We start from the raw sequence: 17859 nt of genomic DNA on the forward strand, positions 1-17859 counted from the left end.
CTAGAAGAGGCAGAGCAGGAGGCTCCCCTGGGAGCTTCAGAGAGGGCATGGCCTTGCCAACACCTTGTTTCAGCTCCCAGAAATAAGCTGAAAGTAAATTTCTATTGTATTACTCAGTTTTTGGTTACTTGTGCAGCAGCGTTAGGAAACAATTCATATATTCACGTGCTGCCAGCTTGTTTCATGGATGCTTCTTCCTTACTGGTCTCCTTTCTTTTTATAGCCACACCCACAGCATATGGAGGTTCCCAGGAGAATTGGAGCCAGAGCTACAGCAATGCAGGATCCAAGCTGCCTCTGCGACCTACACCGCAGTTCATGGCAACGCCAGATCCTTAACCTTCCGAGTGAGGCCAGGGATCAAATCCACATCTTCACCAACGCTATGTCAGGTTCTTAACTTGCTGAGCCACAGCAGGAACTCCTACTTTTCTCCTTTAAATCTCCTTCTAAACCTCTCCCAGCTGCCCGGAGTGGACATCATTGGCCAGAAGACTCTCAGAATCTCCCCTAGTGACCAAGCTGAAGTCCATTTACTGATAGCTGAAGATGAGTGTCAAATCCATGTCTGTTCTGCATATGAAATTCTTCTCTTAGTCATGTCCCAACTGGGTGTTTCTTGGACCCTGCTGGATATGGTAATTGGCACAATGGGGGCAGGTGGTGTATGCTTGAGTTTATTTTGAAAGTCATAGATTAATTTTAATGAGATTTGAAAAAAAGTGAAAGTAGCACATTAGATCCACCATTTCATAGACAGTGTTGTTTAGGACAAAGCTGACTAAAAAAAGACTTAAAGTTGATCCGAAGAAAATTATTACATAAATGTGGCATGTGATTTGCCAAGTGTGAGCAGTTCCAGGGTGGAAAGAATAGTGTGCTTTTGCAGTCTGACAGTTTCAAGTTCAAATTCTTTTTCCTACCAGTACTGGGACTCAGTGACAATTGATGAATCTCTGAACCTCAGCTTTCTCTTCTGTGTAATGGGAACACAAGGCCTAAATTGGAGGCTTTGCTCTGAAAGACTAGGACAAAGGATGGCTGAGAATGTGCTTGGCACATGGGATGCTCAGAAAATGAGATGGTTCTCTACAAGCTCTGCCGTGAGCCCCCCGTGAGGCCCCCTGCAGGGTCCCCAAGGCTCCGACCTATGGTCCATGTCACTCCCATCCTTTCCCATCCCCACCAGAATCCTGTGTGCATCTTGAGAAGCAGCAGGCTTGTCCTGGTGAGAAGCAGAGGCCTTGCCATGTTGCCTGGGCAACCAGAGGAAGGTGCACAGGCACCTGGTGATGAAAGATAGCTCCCTTTACTCCTAACTCCTGGGCCACCTTCAGACCTGGAGCCATCACTCTGAAACCATCCTGTCACTGTGGGGGGCTCTGGGATGAAGGCATCTCGGGTCACCCTGGGGGTGAGCAGGACAGAGAGATGCCTGTTGCACTATGAGAGCTTGCTGGAGCATGCTTTCTGGAGAAGTCTGGAAAGAAGGCAGGTAGGCCTCTTGCCTAGACAATGTTGGAAATATCCTCCTGTGGACATCAGCCCATGAGGAAGGGCTCATCCAGAGGCCCCAGTGTAGTGTCTGCAGGGCCACCAACTTGTCCCTATTGCAGTATATCAGAGTTTCTCCCTCCCAGAGCTGTAGGGAGCCCGGCCTTGTCGGCATCTTGCCCCAACACTTTCCAGATCCCCAGACCCACCAGGGTCTAAGTCCAAGATCTCTTCCAAATGTAAATACTGTGCCCTAGACACTCGGCTTGGGGAGTACCCGTTCAAATAATACTATCATTAACATTATGGGTTTCATTTGATGTATTTGTGAACTTTGTGTCAGGCAAATATCTGATATTAATTTGATATTAATCAAGATTTATTTTGGAGTTCCAGTTGTGGTTCAGCAGCTTAAGAACCTGACATAGTGTTTGTGAGGATACCAGTTCAATCCCTGGCCTCACTCTGTGGGTTAAGGACCTGGCATTACCATGTGCTGTGGTACAGGTCGCAGACGTAGCTCAGATCTGGTGTTGCTGTGGCTGTGCCGTAGGCCAGCAGCTGCAGGTCTGATTCAACCCCTAGGCTGGGAATTTCCATAGGCCACACCTGTGGCCCTAGAAAGAAAAAAAGATTTATTTTATTGTGGTAAAATGTACACAAAATAAAATTTACGATTTTAACCTGTTTTAAGGGTATAGTTCATACTATGATTTCTGGGCCTTCCCTTCGTGGCTGCTCAGTGGTTAACAAACCCGACTAGGATCCATGAGGATGTGAGTTTGATCCCTGGCCTTGCTCAGTGGGTTAAGGATCCAGCGTTGCTATGAGCTGTGGCATAGGTCACAGACACGGCTCAGATCCTGTGTTGTTATGGCTGTGGCGTAGGCCAGTGGCTACAGCTCTAATTTGACCCTTAGCCTGGGAACCTCCACATGCTGCATGTGCAACCTTTAAAAAAAAAAAAAAAAGAAAAAAAAAAGGCCTATGATTTCTAACTGACTTTATTCTGCTGACACTGAGTGAGGCTTGGGTAGGTTGGCAAACTTCACCTCTGCTCACAGGGCTATGGAGTAGTTAGATGTGGACTCGAACCCAGGCTGCCTGATCTCAGAGCTGCACTTATATGGACAATGGGAACCAGAGGAAGAAGAAAAAGAAGAACAATGAATATTTATGGAGCCTTTCTAGGTGCCAGGTATTGTTCTAAGTACTTTAAATATCATGCGCATGTATAACCTCATAGACCCTCATATACACACAAATAAATCTCATTATTATAAATAAATCTCATGTATATACCTCTGCCCTCATATATAATTTATTTATATTATATATAATTCTGTGTATATACGCATGGGTGTGCATATAGCTATGTCTGTGTACATACAGAAAAACTCATTTAATCCTTAGATCAACTCTGTGAAGTGGGTCCTATTTTACACATGAGGAAACAGGTCCGATGAGCTGAGCTGCCCAAGGTCACATGTCGGGTCAGAGGAGCTGGGACTCTAGCCCAGACTCTTTGGCCCAGGGCTGGTGTCACAGCCCCGCCCAGGCCATGCTCTGCCACGGGCTGAGGTGGGTGGGTTGAAAGCCTCCCCTGAGTGCCTGCCACGGCACCCCCTCCAAAGAGGGAGGCGGAGAGCCTGCCTCCGTCCCTCCCACCTCTTGGGAAGTGTGGGCAAACCATTCCTGGCCTGGGCTGGGCCTGGGACTGGGCCAGGGCACAGGGGGTTGGCGGGGGGGGGGGGGGGGTGGGGGGGGGGGAGGCACCGGGCAGGGTGTGTCCTGGCTCCTGGAGGCCTGGAAAGGCAGCCTGTGGCTGTGAGTCTTGCAGAGGGAACAGCCCTTGAGGCCTGACCCTGTGACCCTCAGCTCACCCCCCAGGTGTCTCCTCAGAGCGGGGCCCTCATGTACATCAGGAACCAGCTAGGGGAGTTCCTATTGTGGCTCAGTGATTAACAAACCCAACTAGCATCCATGAGGACTCAGGTTTGATCCCTGGCCTCGCTCAGTGGGTTAAGGAGCTGGTGTTGCTATGAGCTTCGGTGTAGGTCACAGAGTGGCTCGGATCTCATGTTGCTGTGGCTGTAGTGTAGGCTGGCAGCTGCAGCTCTGATTCGACCCCTAGCCTGGGAACCTCCGTATGCTGTGGGTGCAGCCCTAAAAAGACAAAAAAAAAAAGAAAGAAAGAAAGGAACCAGCTAAACCCTTGAAGACAGAGTGGGTAGCCCGGGCTGGGAAGCGGGGTGGGGGATCCTCCATAGTCCTCAGGTGCTTCGAGAAGATTCTCGATCCCACAGCCCCTGGACTGAGGAAGCAGGAGGTGAGCAGGGCCTGGCCTGGCATGGGTCTCCCTGCAGCACCCTCCTGGAGCAGTGCTGTCTCTGCAAGCTGGCGGCTGCCTGTGGCTGTGCATCTGGGGGCGGGGGCAGGGGCGGGGGCAGGGCAGGTTTCTGGAGAGGCTGCTTCTCTGAAAGGCCCATAGCTGTAACCTTTCAGCTGCATCAGCACACGAGGTTTCTGGCTTTGTGTATTTATTTTCTGGCTCTGGCTCTTGGCCTGCATCTCTGTTCACCAGAAGAGCTGGAGCCCTGGGCTCCCAGCAATGTGTATCCAACAGCGCTCAGGAAAATGAAATTACAGCCCAGGAGCTGCACACTTGCACTGGCAGCTTGCTCCGGTGGGACGAACAGCTAACATGAGGGGACCCTCTTGTGTATTGATCACCTGCCTCTCCCCGCCCCGAATACAATGTGGCAATCATTTAGGGGGTTTTACGCTGCTTTTACAAAAATCGTTTGTCTTAATTGGGCCCTCTGAGAGGACTGTACTTAGGTGACACTCTTCTTTGTTCCCTTCAATATACAGCAAGGTGCAGGAGGCACGGAGGTTCTGCCTTTTCTTCTCTGGTACTCGAGACACCCCTGGTTCATACCCTGCAAAGCCGTTGGCCTTGAAGATGGCCCTCCTTGCTCTGCAGCTGAGAGGGAAGAGATGGGCATGAACACAGAGCTGGGTGAGGCCCGCCTCTGCTCCCCCATAGCCAGGCTCCAGGCCTAGAGCAGAGAGAGGGGCTGGAAGACCCTAACCTTGGCCTTGTCAGCCATGCGGGGCTGGCTGTTCTCCAGGGCCATGAGAAAGCAAAGGGGGCTCCACGCCCCCCGTTGACAAAGGATGAGTGACCTTGGCCAGGAAACTGGACACCTTTGCTGCAGAACCATCCATCGGATGTTTGCAGGCTGGTAGGGCAGGCATAAGGCAAGCACAGGCCCCAAGCCCTGCTCAGAGCCCGAGGGGCTGCCCACAGGGGGAACCTGGTTCCAGGTCTCTGGGTCCCGGCTCTCTCAGAAAGGTGTGCACTATGGGCAGGGGTGGCCATGGTCAAGCTCAGAACATCTGCTCACTTGGGCCTGCTGGCCTCCTGTGATGTCAGTGGAGAAGCAGGCTGGCCTCCAGCTAATGGTCAGGGAGTGAGGGCTCCCTGATCAGCCACAAGCCCGAGGCTTCCAGAACTGACCCAGAGAGAGGAGCCTGGCTCCACATACCTATCACCACTGCTGCACTGACACACTCTCAGGTCCTGGCTCTTCAGTAAATTTAACTGTGTGACCTTGGGCAGGTCACCCAACCGCTCTGTGCTGCAGTCCCCCTATCTTGTAAAATGGGAGTGATACCTGCCTAACAGGGTTGTTGTGGGTCTTAATTAGACATAACATCTGCAAAGCATCTAAGCTTCTTGACATTTATGTGTGCACACAGGCGTGCACATTCACACACATTCTCATGTGTGCACACATCCTCTATACACATGTGGGCACACACATTTACACACATATTCACACACAGACACATACACACACTTGCACATTCACACATACAGACACCCCCATTCACATAGACCTTCACACATGTTCACACACATGCAGTCACACACACACCTAAGAAACTCACTCATGTACACACTCATACATGCAGACACACAGTCACACGTAAACATACATACACATATAGATAGACTTATACACACAAGTACAGGTGCACACAGACACTCGCACTCATGTACTCACACAGACACACAGACACACACTCATCAACAGGGCCTGGCTGATACACAGGGTTGGCCTTACTTAAAAAAAAAAAAAGAAAGAAACAGACCTTTGTCCATCATCCTCTCTGTTCCCCTCAGGCACCAAGGGGTGTGACTCTGCTGTAGAGCGGCAGAGTCCTCAGGCAGGGGATTTCTGGGTAGGGCTCAGCGATGCCGAGCTGCCCAGTTGTATTTGGTGGCATCAGACCCCTGGTGTCCTCTGACCATGCGCATCCCTCTGCGTGAGGTGGACCCTGCGGCCTGCAGAACAGAACAGTGAGATATTGGATCCAACAGTGCCAGCCTGGAACCATGTCTTGAGCCCCCAGCCTCAGGACCCAGCAGTGGGAGCCGTGGACCACTGCTCTGGAGTCTGCAGCAGGTGGGGTGACCCGTGCCCACCCCTGGGCCCCCAGGCTGCTGTGCAAGGGAGGTTCCTGCTGAACCTCCTGGGCACAGGTGCTCTGTTCCCCCCTCTCATGCTAAGTCCTAATGAGGCACCAGGATGGCCCAGCCTCAGCCAGGATCTTCCTTGTGGCTAGAGGTGCCAGCGGGGGGGTCACCAGAAGAGGCATAAGCAAAAGCAGTAACCTCCACTCCATCCCTGGTCATCCTTTCCCGGGGGTCAGCCTCCAGCTGTGCTGGGGACCTCCTCCTTCCCTCATTCCCTCCCCCTCTTCCCACCCCCAGTGTTCAATTCTGATCCTTTTCCACACAGAGCAGAAGATCTTCATTCCCAGGTCCCTCTGGGCTCCAGACCTGGCTCTTCATGCCCCCAAAGGCATTAAGATGCCTGGCTGAACAAAAGGACCCTAGTCTCCCACCTTAGCTCTTAAAAATAATAAAAATACAGATGCTTATAATCAAATGGCTTTTCTTATTGTTTTGCTTCATTTTCACTTAACAGATCAAACTCTGAGGCAAGACTCCTGTCCTTGACCAGACAAGAATCCCAAGGTGATTCTTCAACATTGAAATGAGGGGAAAATAGAGGTTCATGAGAATATTAAAAAGACAGGTGACAGAATGAAAGCCTCGGTCGCCAGACTGTTGGCTGAGCTCAAATGAAGTGGGTCGGTCTCTTGGGCGTTACAGAATCAAATTGTGATTCTTAGTTTCCTGGCTGCTGCTTCTTAAGGAGTAGTTCTGGTTTGGTCTTTAAGGATCTTGCAGCTGAGTTGCCTGGAGGAAAATGTCTGTATGTGTTAAAACCTTTTCTGTTCCTGATGAAAGAGGGGGCGCCATAGCCCTCTAATCAATAGGGGATGGGGAACACTGCTGGGTCCAGGCCCACCTTCCCAGTTCAGCCCTGGGCTCCTCTGAGGGGTTAGAAAGGCATCCAAGAGGAAGGGAGATCTATGAGACCAAGGCCACGGCCACCTAGCCAGGTCTTTGGAGGGAGTGGGGTGGATGGGGAGTTTGGGGTTAACAGATGCAAACTGTTACCTTTAGAATGGATGGACAATGAGGTCCTGCTGCAGAGCACAGTCCAATCCCTTGTGATGGAACATGATGAAAGATACTATGAGAAAGAAAGTGTATATAGATGCAGGACTGGGTCACTTTGCTGTGCAGGAGAAATTAACATAAGAATGTAAATCAACCATAATAAAAAAATTAAAAAAAAAAACAAGGCCACCTGCACCCACATATGAAGTGATGACTCTCGATTTGGGGGGCCCTTTGAATGTAAGGTCGTGTATATGAGAGATGAGAGACTGGCTCCTATCACTCCGGCCCTGGTTAGGAGCTGAACCAAAGAGAAACACAATAAAACAAAGGTCTCTGAGACCAGGAGAGGTAGGCTCATCCAGTGTGGGAGCCTCCTAGCCCATCCTCCTGTCAAAGTTGTGTGACAATGGCCTTCAGTGGCCCAGATGTTCGGCCTGGCTCTCTCTTCTCGGTGTGGCTCCATCCCAGCCTCCCTCCTGTGGCTTTTATTAAATAGCAGTTTGCCTTTAATCTGAGAAAGGTGGTCTATGAGAGTCATTACCTACTGAGGGACAGAGAGCAGCAACGCAATTCGACATATTGCCAGGCATGAACACACGTGCACACACATGTGTTCGTATGTGGTGAGGGGGGCAGTTCCTGCCAACGAAGGAAATGAAATACACTCGTTGGAGAGAAAACTGGCATATGCCACTCCTGTCCCAGAGGAGACCAAGCCTGAGCTTTGTGCCTCCTTATAGGTCTGCAGATGAATCACAGAATTGGTCTGATTTTAGCCCTAACCCATCTTGCAGGGCCCCTGGTGCCAGCGCCCTAGCTTCCTCCAAGACTCTACAGAACACAAGAGAGAATAAAGCAAGCTTTCTTCAACTCGGGACCACCACGTGGAAAAAGCCTAACCCGGCTGGAAACGGGCAGGGGGCAGGGCCTGGAGCCAAGGAAATCTCTTCAAGGAAAAAAAGAAAAAAACAACCCTCTTTACTCTCTCCCCATAGTGACAAATTTAACTTGTCAGATGCAAGTTCAACTTATGGACGACCGGCTCATGACTGATAATCTCCATAGTAACTGCTGTGTCACGTGATGACACAGCCCCGGCAGAGCTGGGAGAGCAGCTCTCCAGACTTCTGGCAGATGCCACCAAGTCAGCCTAATTAACAGGCGTGGAATGGAGACTCGAGTTTAAGTCATCAACATACATTCTAAAAGAAGAACGAAGATATTCTAGCACCTTCTCTTCCCATTCAGACGGCCCTGTGCCTGGATCAAGGCGGAGGGTGGGGAGTGGGGTGAGGGGGGTGGGGGAGGGGCTGCAACCTGGTACCCCCGCCCCCTCCCTCCAATTCCTCTTTTTATTAAGGCTATGCATTTCTACTTTAGTTTGCTTCTCCCTGCAAAATACAGGTATGATGTATTTAAAGCTCTCTCTCTGTGACGTTTTGTTCCGAGATGAGAAAATGCTTTGTCCTTCCCAAGATGCTCCTTCAGTCGGCTTGAAGGTCAGTCTGGTGCCTTGATGAGGGTGGAAAGTTGGGTCCTTTTCTGAGGCTAAAAAACCTTTGGGACTTGGTCCAGTGAGGAGGTGACAGGGCTGCCTGTGTCCATGGCCCAGCCCGTTCACAGCCATGGCCGCTCTTGCCAATGCTGGCATGGACCTTCAGAAATCCATGCCTAGGCCATTAGGGCAGCTCTGCTTGTCCCAGACTTGAGCATTTCCCTTTGTTCACCCAGGGACAATTGTCCCATTGTCTCCAGGTTAATAAAGTTTCCGGTCAAAACACAATGATTTCAAACATCTCTTGGGCTCCTTTGCCCTTCATCTGGGACTGGTTGGAACATCAATTTCCTTGGAACTGCCTCCTCCAAGTGGGCTCTGCAGTTCGTGCGAGACTGCAGGCACATCTTCATCAACCTGGAGCGACCCGCACAGCCGACCGAACTGTGTGTATGTGAGTGCGTGTGAGCCCTGGACATGAACCACCTAAACAAGAAAGCAAAGGCTGTTTGGTGGGAGCTGGCCCCAGCCAGGGAGTCAGCCACCATCACGGTCACTTGCTTTTGGCATCACCAAGGCAGACAGGGCTGGGGTGGGGAGGAGAAGCAAGATTTCTGGAGGAAAAGAAAAGGGGCTCCAGGTGTGCTCTGCTGGGAGCCCATCAGTGGGGAAAGCTGGAGGCAGCAACTAGCTGTCATAGTCGCAGCATCCTATGGGGTGGGTTAGCAATGCATAGCTGGCTTTCTCTTCTGGTCCCAAGTTGGAAGTGGGGACAACATTTAGGGAAACTAATTGGTTTTAACTACCTCCTGGCAGTTTGGGACCAACTGCTATGAAGTCGTTTGGCTTCCTTAGCTGGTTGTTGCATACTCTGGGTCCAAGTTCTTTCTCTGTTTTTAGGGCCGCACATGTGGCTCATGGAAGTTCCCAGGCTAGGGGTTAAATCGGAGCTGTAGCTGCTGGCCTACGACACAGCCACAGCAACAGCAACGCCAGATCTGAGCCGCATCTGCAACCTACACTGCAGCTAAGGCAATGCCAGATCCTTTAACCCACTGAGGGAAGCCAGAAATTGAATCCTCATCCTCATGGATACTAGTTGGGTTCTTAACCTGCTGAGTCACAACGGGAAGTCCCGGAGCTCTTTCTAATACATGGTCTGGCCATGATCCATAGGTATGTTCAGTCTCAAAGTGTATACAAGACTGTCGTCTTCCAGAACCTGCTTAGCATTCATAAGAAGTTGAACAGGCATTCCTGTTGTGTCCTAGCAGGTTAAGAACCTGACTAGTAGCCATGAGGATGCAGGTTCGATCCCTGGCCCGACTCAGTGGGTTAAGGATTCAGCATTGCCACAGCTTAGGTCACCAATGTGGCTCAGATCCAGTGTTGCTGTGGGCGGTGCGCGAAGGAAAGTCATCTTTTTTTTTGCAAATAGCCACAGGTGGAAATTCAGGGTGATTTTGAGAGAACTGAGTTCAAGGGCTTCCCTATCAACTGCTGCTTGGACCCACCTGAAGGTCACCTGCTGGGAACAGTGGATCGTAAGTTGGAGGCCAGCTCTGGGTCCTGGGGGGTCAGAATGCAAACCATGAAGTGCACCAAGGTAGCCTGTAGATACACCCAACTCAGGAATCCCGGTCTTCACCAAACCCTCCGAAGGCTGAACTTCACTGCCTTATCTTCAGACTTACTGCTTTTACCAAGAACAGAGTTACTGAGAAGGCAGTCAAGGCCGATCTATTTTTAACCAGGCGACCAAGCCCGAAGACAAGAACGCTGTCCCTGGTGATGGAATGTCACATCCCTTGCAGCAGGTGGTGGCTTCTGACAGGCCGTGGTCCAGATGGCAGCCAACTCCACCCACCCGTCAGGCAGGCGACAGTGTTTCCAGACGTACTCCTTGTTTAGACAAGGCATTTCTGCCTGCAGTAACATGCCTTCAAGCAGCAAAAGGATTCTAGATCTTTCCAGAGGTCACAGACTGGAGGCTCAGAGGCCACATTCAGTCTGGAGAGTGTGTTTTGCTTGGCACACATGTGTTTACGTTTTTAAACTACTTGTCAAGATTTAAAAATCAGGAGCTTGGCTTTCACATTTAAAAAAAAAAAAAACCTGTATTTTTCCAACTTCTCTTAGAAAATGGGATGATCTGGTCACACTGGGCCATCTTCCCACCCGAGGATGCTCAGAAGAAGAGCAGCTGCCTATTCTCTTCTCCACCATAGTCCCCGTTTGGCCTTCAGTTTTTCTCTGTTTGTCATTGTTATGGACCAGATGTCCCCCCCTCAAATTCATATGTTGAAATCCTAACCCCCCCACCCGACGTGATGGTGTCAGGAACTGGGACTTCCGGGAAGTAATTTGGTTATAAGGACAGAACTCTCATGAATGGGCTTAGTGCCCTAATGGGAGAAGCCCCATCTCTGGCCCTCTTTCTGCCGTGTGAGGACACAATAAGAATATAGCTTGGAGTTCCCGTTGTGGCTCAGCGGAAACAAATCTGACTAGTATCCATGAGGACTCAGGCTTGATTCCTGGCCTCACTCAGTGGGTTAAGGATCCGGCAATGCCATGAGCTGTGGTGTAGGTTGAAGAAGCAGCTCAGATATGGTGTTGCTGCGGCTGTGGCGCAGGCCAGCCGTTACAGCTATGATTTGACTCTGGGCCTGGGAACTTCCATATGCCATGGGTACTGCCCTAAAAAGACAAAAAAAAAAAAAAAAAGGGACTATAGCAGTCTGGGAGTTCCCTGGTGGTCTAGTGGTTAGGATTTGGCACCTTCACCACTGTAGCCTGGGTTCAATCCATGGTCTGAGAACTGAGATCCCACATCAAGCCCCTGCAGCCTGTGGCAACAAAACAAAAGAAAAGAATATAGCAGTCTACTGCCCAGAAGAAGGTCTTCACCAGAACCTGACCATACTGGCATCCAGAATGGAGACCCCTCACCCAGGGTGCTGTGCCTGGTGGCGCTGGGGACACTCTTTGATAAAAAGGAAATGGGAAAATAATTTTGAAAATGCTCTCACAGATGGCAGAGAAATGCTGTGTCGTTGTGGAGTCCTTATTCTGTCCTAGGCCCTGCTCTCAGCACCTGCTGGCCTTTCCTTCATTTAATCTCCACTATAACCTATCAGGTAGCAACTATTATGATTTCTGCTTTGCAGATACAGATTATTCTTTTCCTTTTTTTTTTTTCTTTTTAGGACCACACCCACAGCATATGGAAGTTTCCAGGCTTGGGGTCGAATCAGAGTTCCAGCTGCTGGCCTATATCACAGCCACAGCAACCTGGGATCTGAGCTGAATCTGTGACCTACACCACAGCTCCCGGCAATGCCGGATCCTCAATGCACTAAGCGAGGCCAGGGGTGGAACCTGCATCCTCATGGATACTCCTCAGGGTCTTAACCTGCTGAGCTACTATGGGAACTCCAGATACAGATTATTCTTAGCTCGGAGTGGTCTGGATGTTGTAAAACACCCTCAAGGACCGCATGGCCTCCAAAATAGCACCACTTTGGGCTGCATATGTGATGGGACAGAGGCACCATCTCTCCCCACACACACCCCCTGCTTTCCAGGGGTCTCCTAATCTGTGCAGGCCTGATGTGAGGGCTGGACAGGATTCAGCAAAGAAGCATGCCTCTGTTTGTCCCCTCTCCCTGCATAAAGTCATTGCAAAAGGTTAAAACTGCACAGAGCTCATCATGGCAAAGCTTAGATTCAAACCACACAGACCAAGCTTTTAGCCTTTTAGCTGTGCGGCCTCCTATTATAATGCGATTATAGATAGTATAACCTAAATTTGAAAGACCACCCACTGCTTTCTTTATTGGATCCTTCCAATAAACTAGTCATGCTGGTAGCATAATTCCCTAAGGAAACAGAAAATGACTGGTCTAAAATAAATCTGGAGGACACACCCAGCCACAAAGTGGGAGGCGTTTTTATACAAACACAACCAGGGCTTTTCTCTCCAGCCAGTCTGTGCTCACGGCTAAGAATCCAGAACTCAGCCGCCAGGGCAGGGAGCTAGAGGCCGAGAGAGAGGCAAGAGATGCCAGCCTGCAGCAAGGGGCAAACAGGGCAAAGAAAGAAAAAGGGTTTAAAAAAGCAGATGGAAGAATTCTGAATGCAGCTGGGCTTGGGCCCTGGTGGGCGGAGCTTGAGGCCACGCCAGGCGGGCGGGGATCATTTGCATAACACTTAACAGCAGGTAGAGGGGGGTCAGTGGCTAGACTCTTAACTGGACCTGGGTCCTGAACAAAACGCTTACCCCCGATCCTTGGACACTGTATAGGCCAGAAATGTGTCGTTTAAAAATACAGTCCCAGAAAAATGTCAGATGAATAACATTCATTATTTAAGTACTTCACGGTCTCTCTGGATGCTTGACTTACCCGGAAGTTGGCCTCCTGGAAGCATCTTGACTTATTCTCAAGGATAAACACGTCATCACCGGCAGGGACAGGGAAGGGGGGGAAGGTTATTTTAACACTTTATTTACAATCCCTCAGATTCATTTGGAAAGCACCTTGGGAAAGATTTTAAACCCGAGTGTTCTTACTTAGCGTGACTAACATAGTCCATGAGACTTAACGGCTTTATTAACCCTTTCCAGGTGGGGTGTCTGAGGGAGACAAACTTCCCACCCTTGCAGAGGGGAAGGGCCCCCCCGGGAAGGCCCCCCCCCCAGGACCTGGGTCTCCTGGGCTCGCTGCAGCCGCCATTGGGGGTTGACCTCCATTTTGGAGGCATTTCTTGGATTAGCAAAGCTGTGGTGTGGGGTTTGGGGGAGAGGAAAAGAAGGCAGTGTCCTGAAAAGAGGAAATGGAAAATGCAAGAGGGGAAACTGAGTGAGAGGAAGTTGGGGTGGAAAATGAAGGAAGTCCCTGCCAAGGCACCGAGGTTGAGGAGGAGCAGGGCCCAGACAGGAGAGGGGAGACCTGATGGGGGGCTCTGTCAGGACCGAAACTCTTGTTAACACTGGCTTAGCAAAAGAAACCTGCACCGTCCCGGTCGGTTTCCAGAAGCTTCCTCCCAACAGACAGCTGGGCACAGAACCGCGACTGCCCCCTCCAGGCCCCCCTCCTGACTCTCTGCTTGACATGACTCTCCTGTCCTCAGCTCCTCTGTGTTTCAGGTCTTGCTTGGCCCTAGAACCTGTAAATGAACCCAGCAGTCACACAGGGTTCTAGAAATTACTTCTTTCCAGTTACCTGTGTTGGTTTCCCAAATCACCTCGGAAGGACTTTTAACCATGAAGCTCTGGGAGTTCCTGCCATGGCACAGCAGGTTAAGAATCTGACAGTAGCGGCTCAGGTCAATGTGGAAGCACAGGTTTGATCCCTGGCCTGGAGCCTTGGCTTAAAGCATCAGGCATTGCTGCAGCTGCAGTTCGGATTCAACTCCTGACCCAGGAACTTCCGTAAGCTGTGGGTGTGGCCATAAAATTAAAAAAAAAAAAAAAAAGAGATTCTGGACTTGGAGGGCGTTACACTAAGAGAAATAAGTCAGACAGAGAAAGACAAATACAGTCTGTGAATACAGTCATATACACTTATACGTGGAATCTAAAAAAGACCACAAACTAGTGAATACAACCAAAAAGAAGCAGGCTCACAGATATAGAGACCAAACTAGTGGTTACCAGTGGGGGGAGGGGCAAAGTGGGGGTGGGGAGGCACAGACTATTGGTGTAAGATAGGCTCCAGGATGTATCGCACAACACGGGGAACAGAGCCAATATTTTGTAATAACTGTAAATAGAAAGTCCCTTTTGAAAATTGTTTAAAATTTTAAAGAAAAAAAAAATGTGGCTCCACCCATTCAAGTGATCTGATCACCACAAGCTCCACAACAAGTGGGTGCAGAGAGCAAATCCGTGCAGGTGGGGGCTTTCACAGGACAAGTTAGTGGCTTCTAATTCTGCTCTTCCCTCAGCCCTGCCTTTGGAACCTCTGGGCTACCTCTGAGGCAAAACATTTCCCAGACTCAGTTTTAGAAAATTGTAAACCCCGAAAGACTTTTCTACCTGCCATCTGCAAGTTGGGTTTAACCTTAGAAAATTTATAAGACTTTTTTTTTCTCCTTTTTTTTCCCTTCCAGTTTTATTGAGACGTAACTGACACACAGTGCGGTGTGAGTGTCAGGCGAACAGCAGCATGATTTGACCAACATGTTACTGAACCAGTGAGTGAACAGCCACTATCTCATGTTACAAAAGAAAAAAAGGAAAAAAAAAATTTGTTTTCCTTGTGAGAAGAACTCAGGATTTACTCTCTTAACTTTTTTTTGTGTGTGTCTTTTTTTTTTTTTTTTAGGGCCGCACCTGTGACATATGGAGGTTCCCAAGCTAGGGGTCAAATTGGAGCTGTAGCCACCAGCCTACACCACAGCCACAGCCACACCAGATCCAAGCCGCGTCTGTGACCTACACCACAGCTCACAGCAACACCGGATCCTTAACACACTGAGCGAGGCCAGGGGTTGAACCTGCGTCCTCATGGATGCTAGTCAGATTCGTTTCCACTGAGCCACAATGGCAACTCCTCTCTTTCTTATAAAATAGGCAACAGTGTTCATTATGTAATCACGTTGTACGTGACATCCCTCATATTTATTTGTCTTCAAACTGGAAGTGTGTACCTTTTGACCACCTTCATCCAACTTATAAAATTTTATAATTGGGAAGCCTCAAACATTTTACTTTAAAAAGGAAAAATTAAGAGTTCCCATTGTGGCTCATCGGAAATGAACCTGATTAGTATCCATGAGGATGCTGTTTTGACCCCTGGCCTCACTCAGTGGGTTAAGGATCCGGCATTGCCATGAGCTGCAGCACAGGCCACAGAGGAGGCTCAGATCCTGCATTGCTGTGTGGCTGTGGCATAGGCCGGCAGCTGCAGCCCCAATTCAACCCCTAGCCTGGGAAGTTCCATATGGTGCCAGTGAGGCCTTAAAAAGAAAGAAAAAGCAAAAAATTGGTCCATATTACACCATATGAGGAAGATCTTTAAGACCAGAAGATGTGAGGGGAAAAAAAGGAGTTCCCTTTGTGGCTCAGGGTGTTAAGAACCCGACATAGAGTCTGGGAGGATGCAGGTTTGATCTCTGGCCTCACTCAGTGGGTTAAGGATCCAGCATTGCCATGAGCTGCAGTGTAGGTCCCACATGGCTCAGATCCCACGTTGCTGTGGCTGTGGCGTAGACCGGCAGCTGCAGCCCCAATTCAACCCCTAGCCTGGGAAGTTCCCTAGGCCATGGGTGTGGCTGTAAAAAGAAAAAAGAAAAGATGTGACACAGGTCATAAAACTTCCTCTTCCATTAGTGTTTATTTCACCTTGAGTATGAAGCTCAGCCCCCCCACCTCCAGAAATGACCTTGTGTCCCTACACTTCTTCCTCGTGGAAACATTCCAGGAGGACTCTCGTTCCCTGAAGGCAGGATGTGGCAAAAATGACATCAGCAGGTGGGATGGGGGCCGGAGTGGGGCTCCCTGCTCTACCCCTTACTTTTGCGGCCCTTTGAGCAAGTCCCTGGCCTCTCCAGGCTACAGTTTTCTCCTCCATATAACACAGAGGATCCCGTCTAAAACATCCCTCTGTCTAGAAAATTGCCCAAAGTCAGGTAAGAAACTCTGCCAACAAAAAGATATGGAATCCTAGTTTGACAGCAGGCGCCACCCCCACCCCAGGGCCTTCGCTTCACCTTCATCGTCACAGCCTCTCTGGCTCCCTCATATAAGTCCCTTTTCCTGCTGCTGCCGTTTCTCTCTGGGGAGCCTGGCCCATGAAAATCGTGCAGAAGACCGTCAGAACTGCCAGAAAAGCAGGGCAGACAAATGCCCTCGTTTACCAAGGAGCAGACTGTGTAAACCACAAGGGGGGGACTTGTGATGTTAATCTTTGGCAGAACTCTCAAGGGAGTTAGCAAATAGCAACTGGAGATAAAGCAGAGCTTGGCACAAAGGTCAACATCTGGGCTGACTCAGGTCACCCTCTGCTCTCCACCTGGGTGGGGAGGGGCAGACCCCAGAGCCAGCAGCAAACAGTACACTTTTTTCAGGAATTTGAGAAGTTCTTGACATCCTGCAGCAAAAACATCCTCAACATTTCCCTGAAGAGAAACCCATGGGATCTGGGGCCAGGGTGGCTTTTCTCATCCCTGGGAAATGTGCCGGGGCAATGGGCTACTCCTGGAGGAAAGGCTAAAGTAGGAAAAGAAAAGATAGGGTATGTTTATGACCTTGGGCTTGGAGTGGGCACGACCGCAAGCAAACACAGATCACAAAGGCAAACAGAGAAAGAGTGATGTCAGCCTTTATCAAAATGTGAAACTTCTGATTCAAAGTCACACATCATCAGACTCTGAGATAAAAGACAAGCAACAGAGTGGAAGAAGATATTTGCAATATCTATAGCTGTGTGTGTGCATGCGTACCTGTGCAGATGTGCACGCTTATACATACAAAGATAGAGCTACATATACGCAGAAAGGTAAACACATACACATAAATTTTGGATTATTATCCATACTCTATCACGAACTCTCAACCTGTAAGAAAAAAGACGAACGCCAACAACCCAATAGAAAAATGGGTAAAGGAGATGCCAGCCAGTTCACAAAGTGGGAAAGTCCAGGGGGATTCTTGCTTTATCTTTCGGGTGCAAATTATTTCCCATGAGAGCTTATTCTTCTGTGAATTTTATAAGGAAAAATAAAGAAGAGGAGTTTCGGTTGTGGCTCAGTAGTAAGGAACCCAACTAGTATCCATGAGGATACGGGTTCCATCCCTGGCCTTGCTCAGTGGGTTAAGGATCCAGCATTGCCATGAGCTGTGGTGTGGGTTGCAGACGCTGCTCGGATCTGCGTTACTGTGGCTGTGGTGTAGGCCGGCAGCTGTAGCTCCAATTCAACGCCAAGCCTGGGAACTTCCATATGCCTTGGGTGTGGCCCTAAAAATAATTCAAAATAAAGAAGAAAATTACCGGAAAATGAAACCTAAACAATATGCCCTATTAGTTTGCCAACACTTAGGAAGGGAACACAATCTATAAAGCATGAGCTCTTTGGTGTACAGCTGGGCAGCTACAGGTCAGCAAGGGTCAGAGGATGACCTGGACAGGGGATGGGGGTGGGGTGTGGATGGGAAGGGAGGCCCAGCTCCCTGTGGCTCAGTGCCTGGCAGCCCAAGTGGCCCTCAGCTGCTCCTAGGGTGGTGTAAAGTATGGACTCCAAACTTAAGACCCTCTGGAGTTCCCTGATGGCTCAGTGGGTTAAGGATCTGGTGTTGTTACTGCTGTGGCACGGGTTTGAT

The sequence above is a fragment of the Phacochoerus africanus genome, chromosome 5 (genome assembly GCF_016906955.1).
Source record: "Phacochoerus africanus isolate WHEZ1 chromosome 5, ROS_Pafr_v1, whole genome shotgun sequence".
Lineage (NCBI taxonomy): Eukaryota > Metazoa > Chordata > Mammalia > Artiodactyla > Suidae > Phacochoerus > Phacochoerus africanus.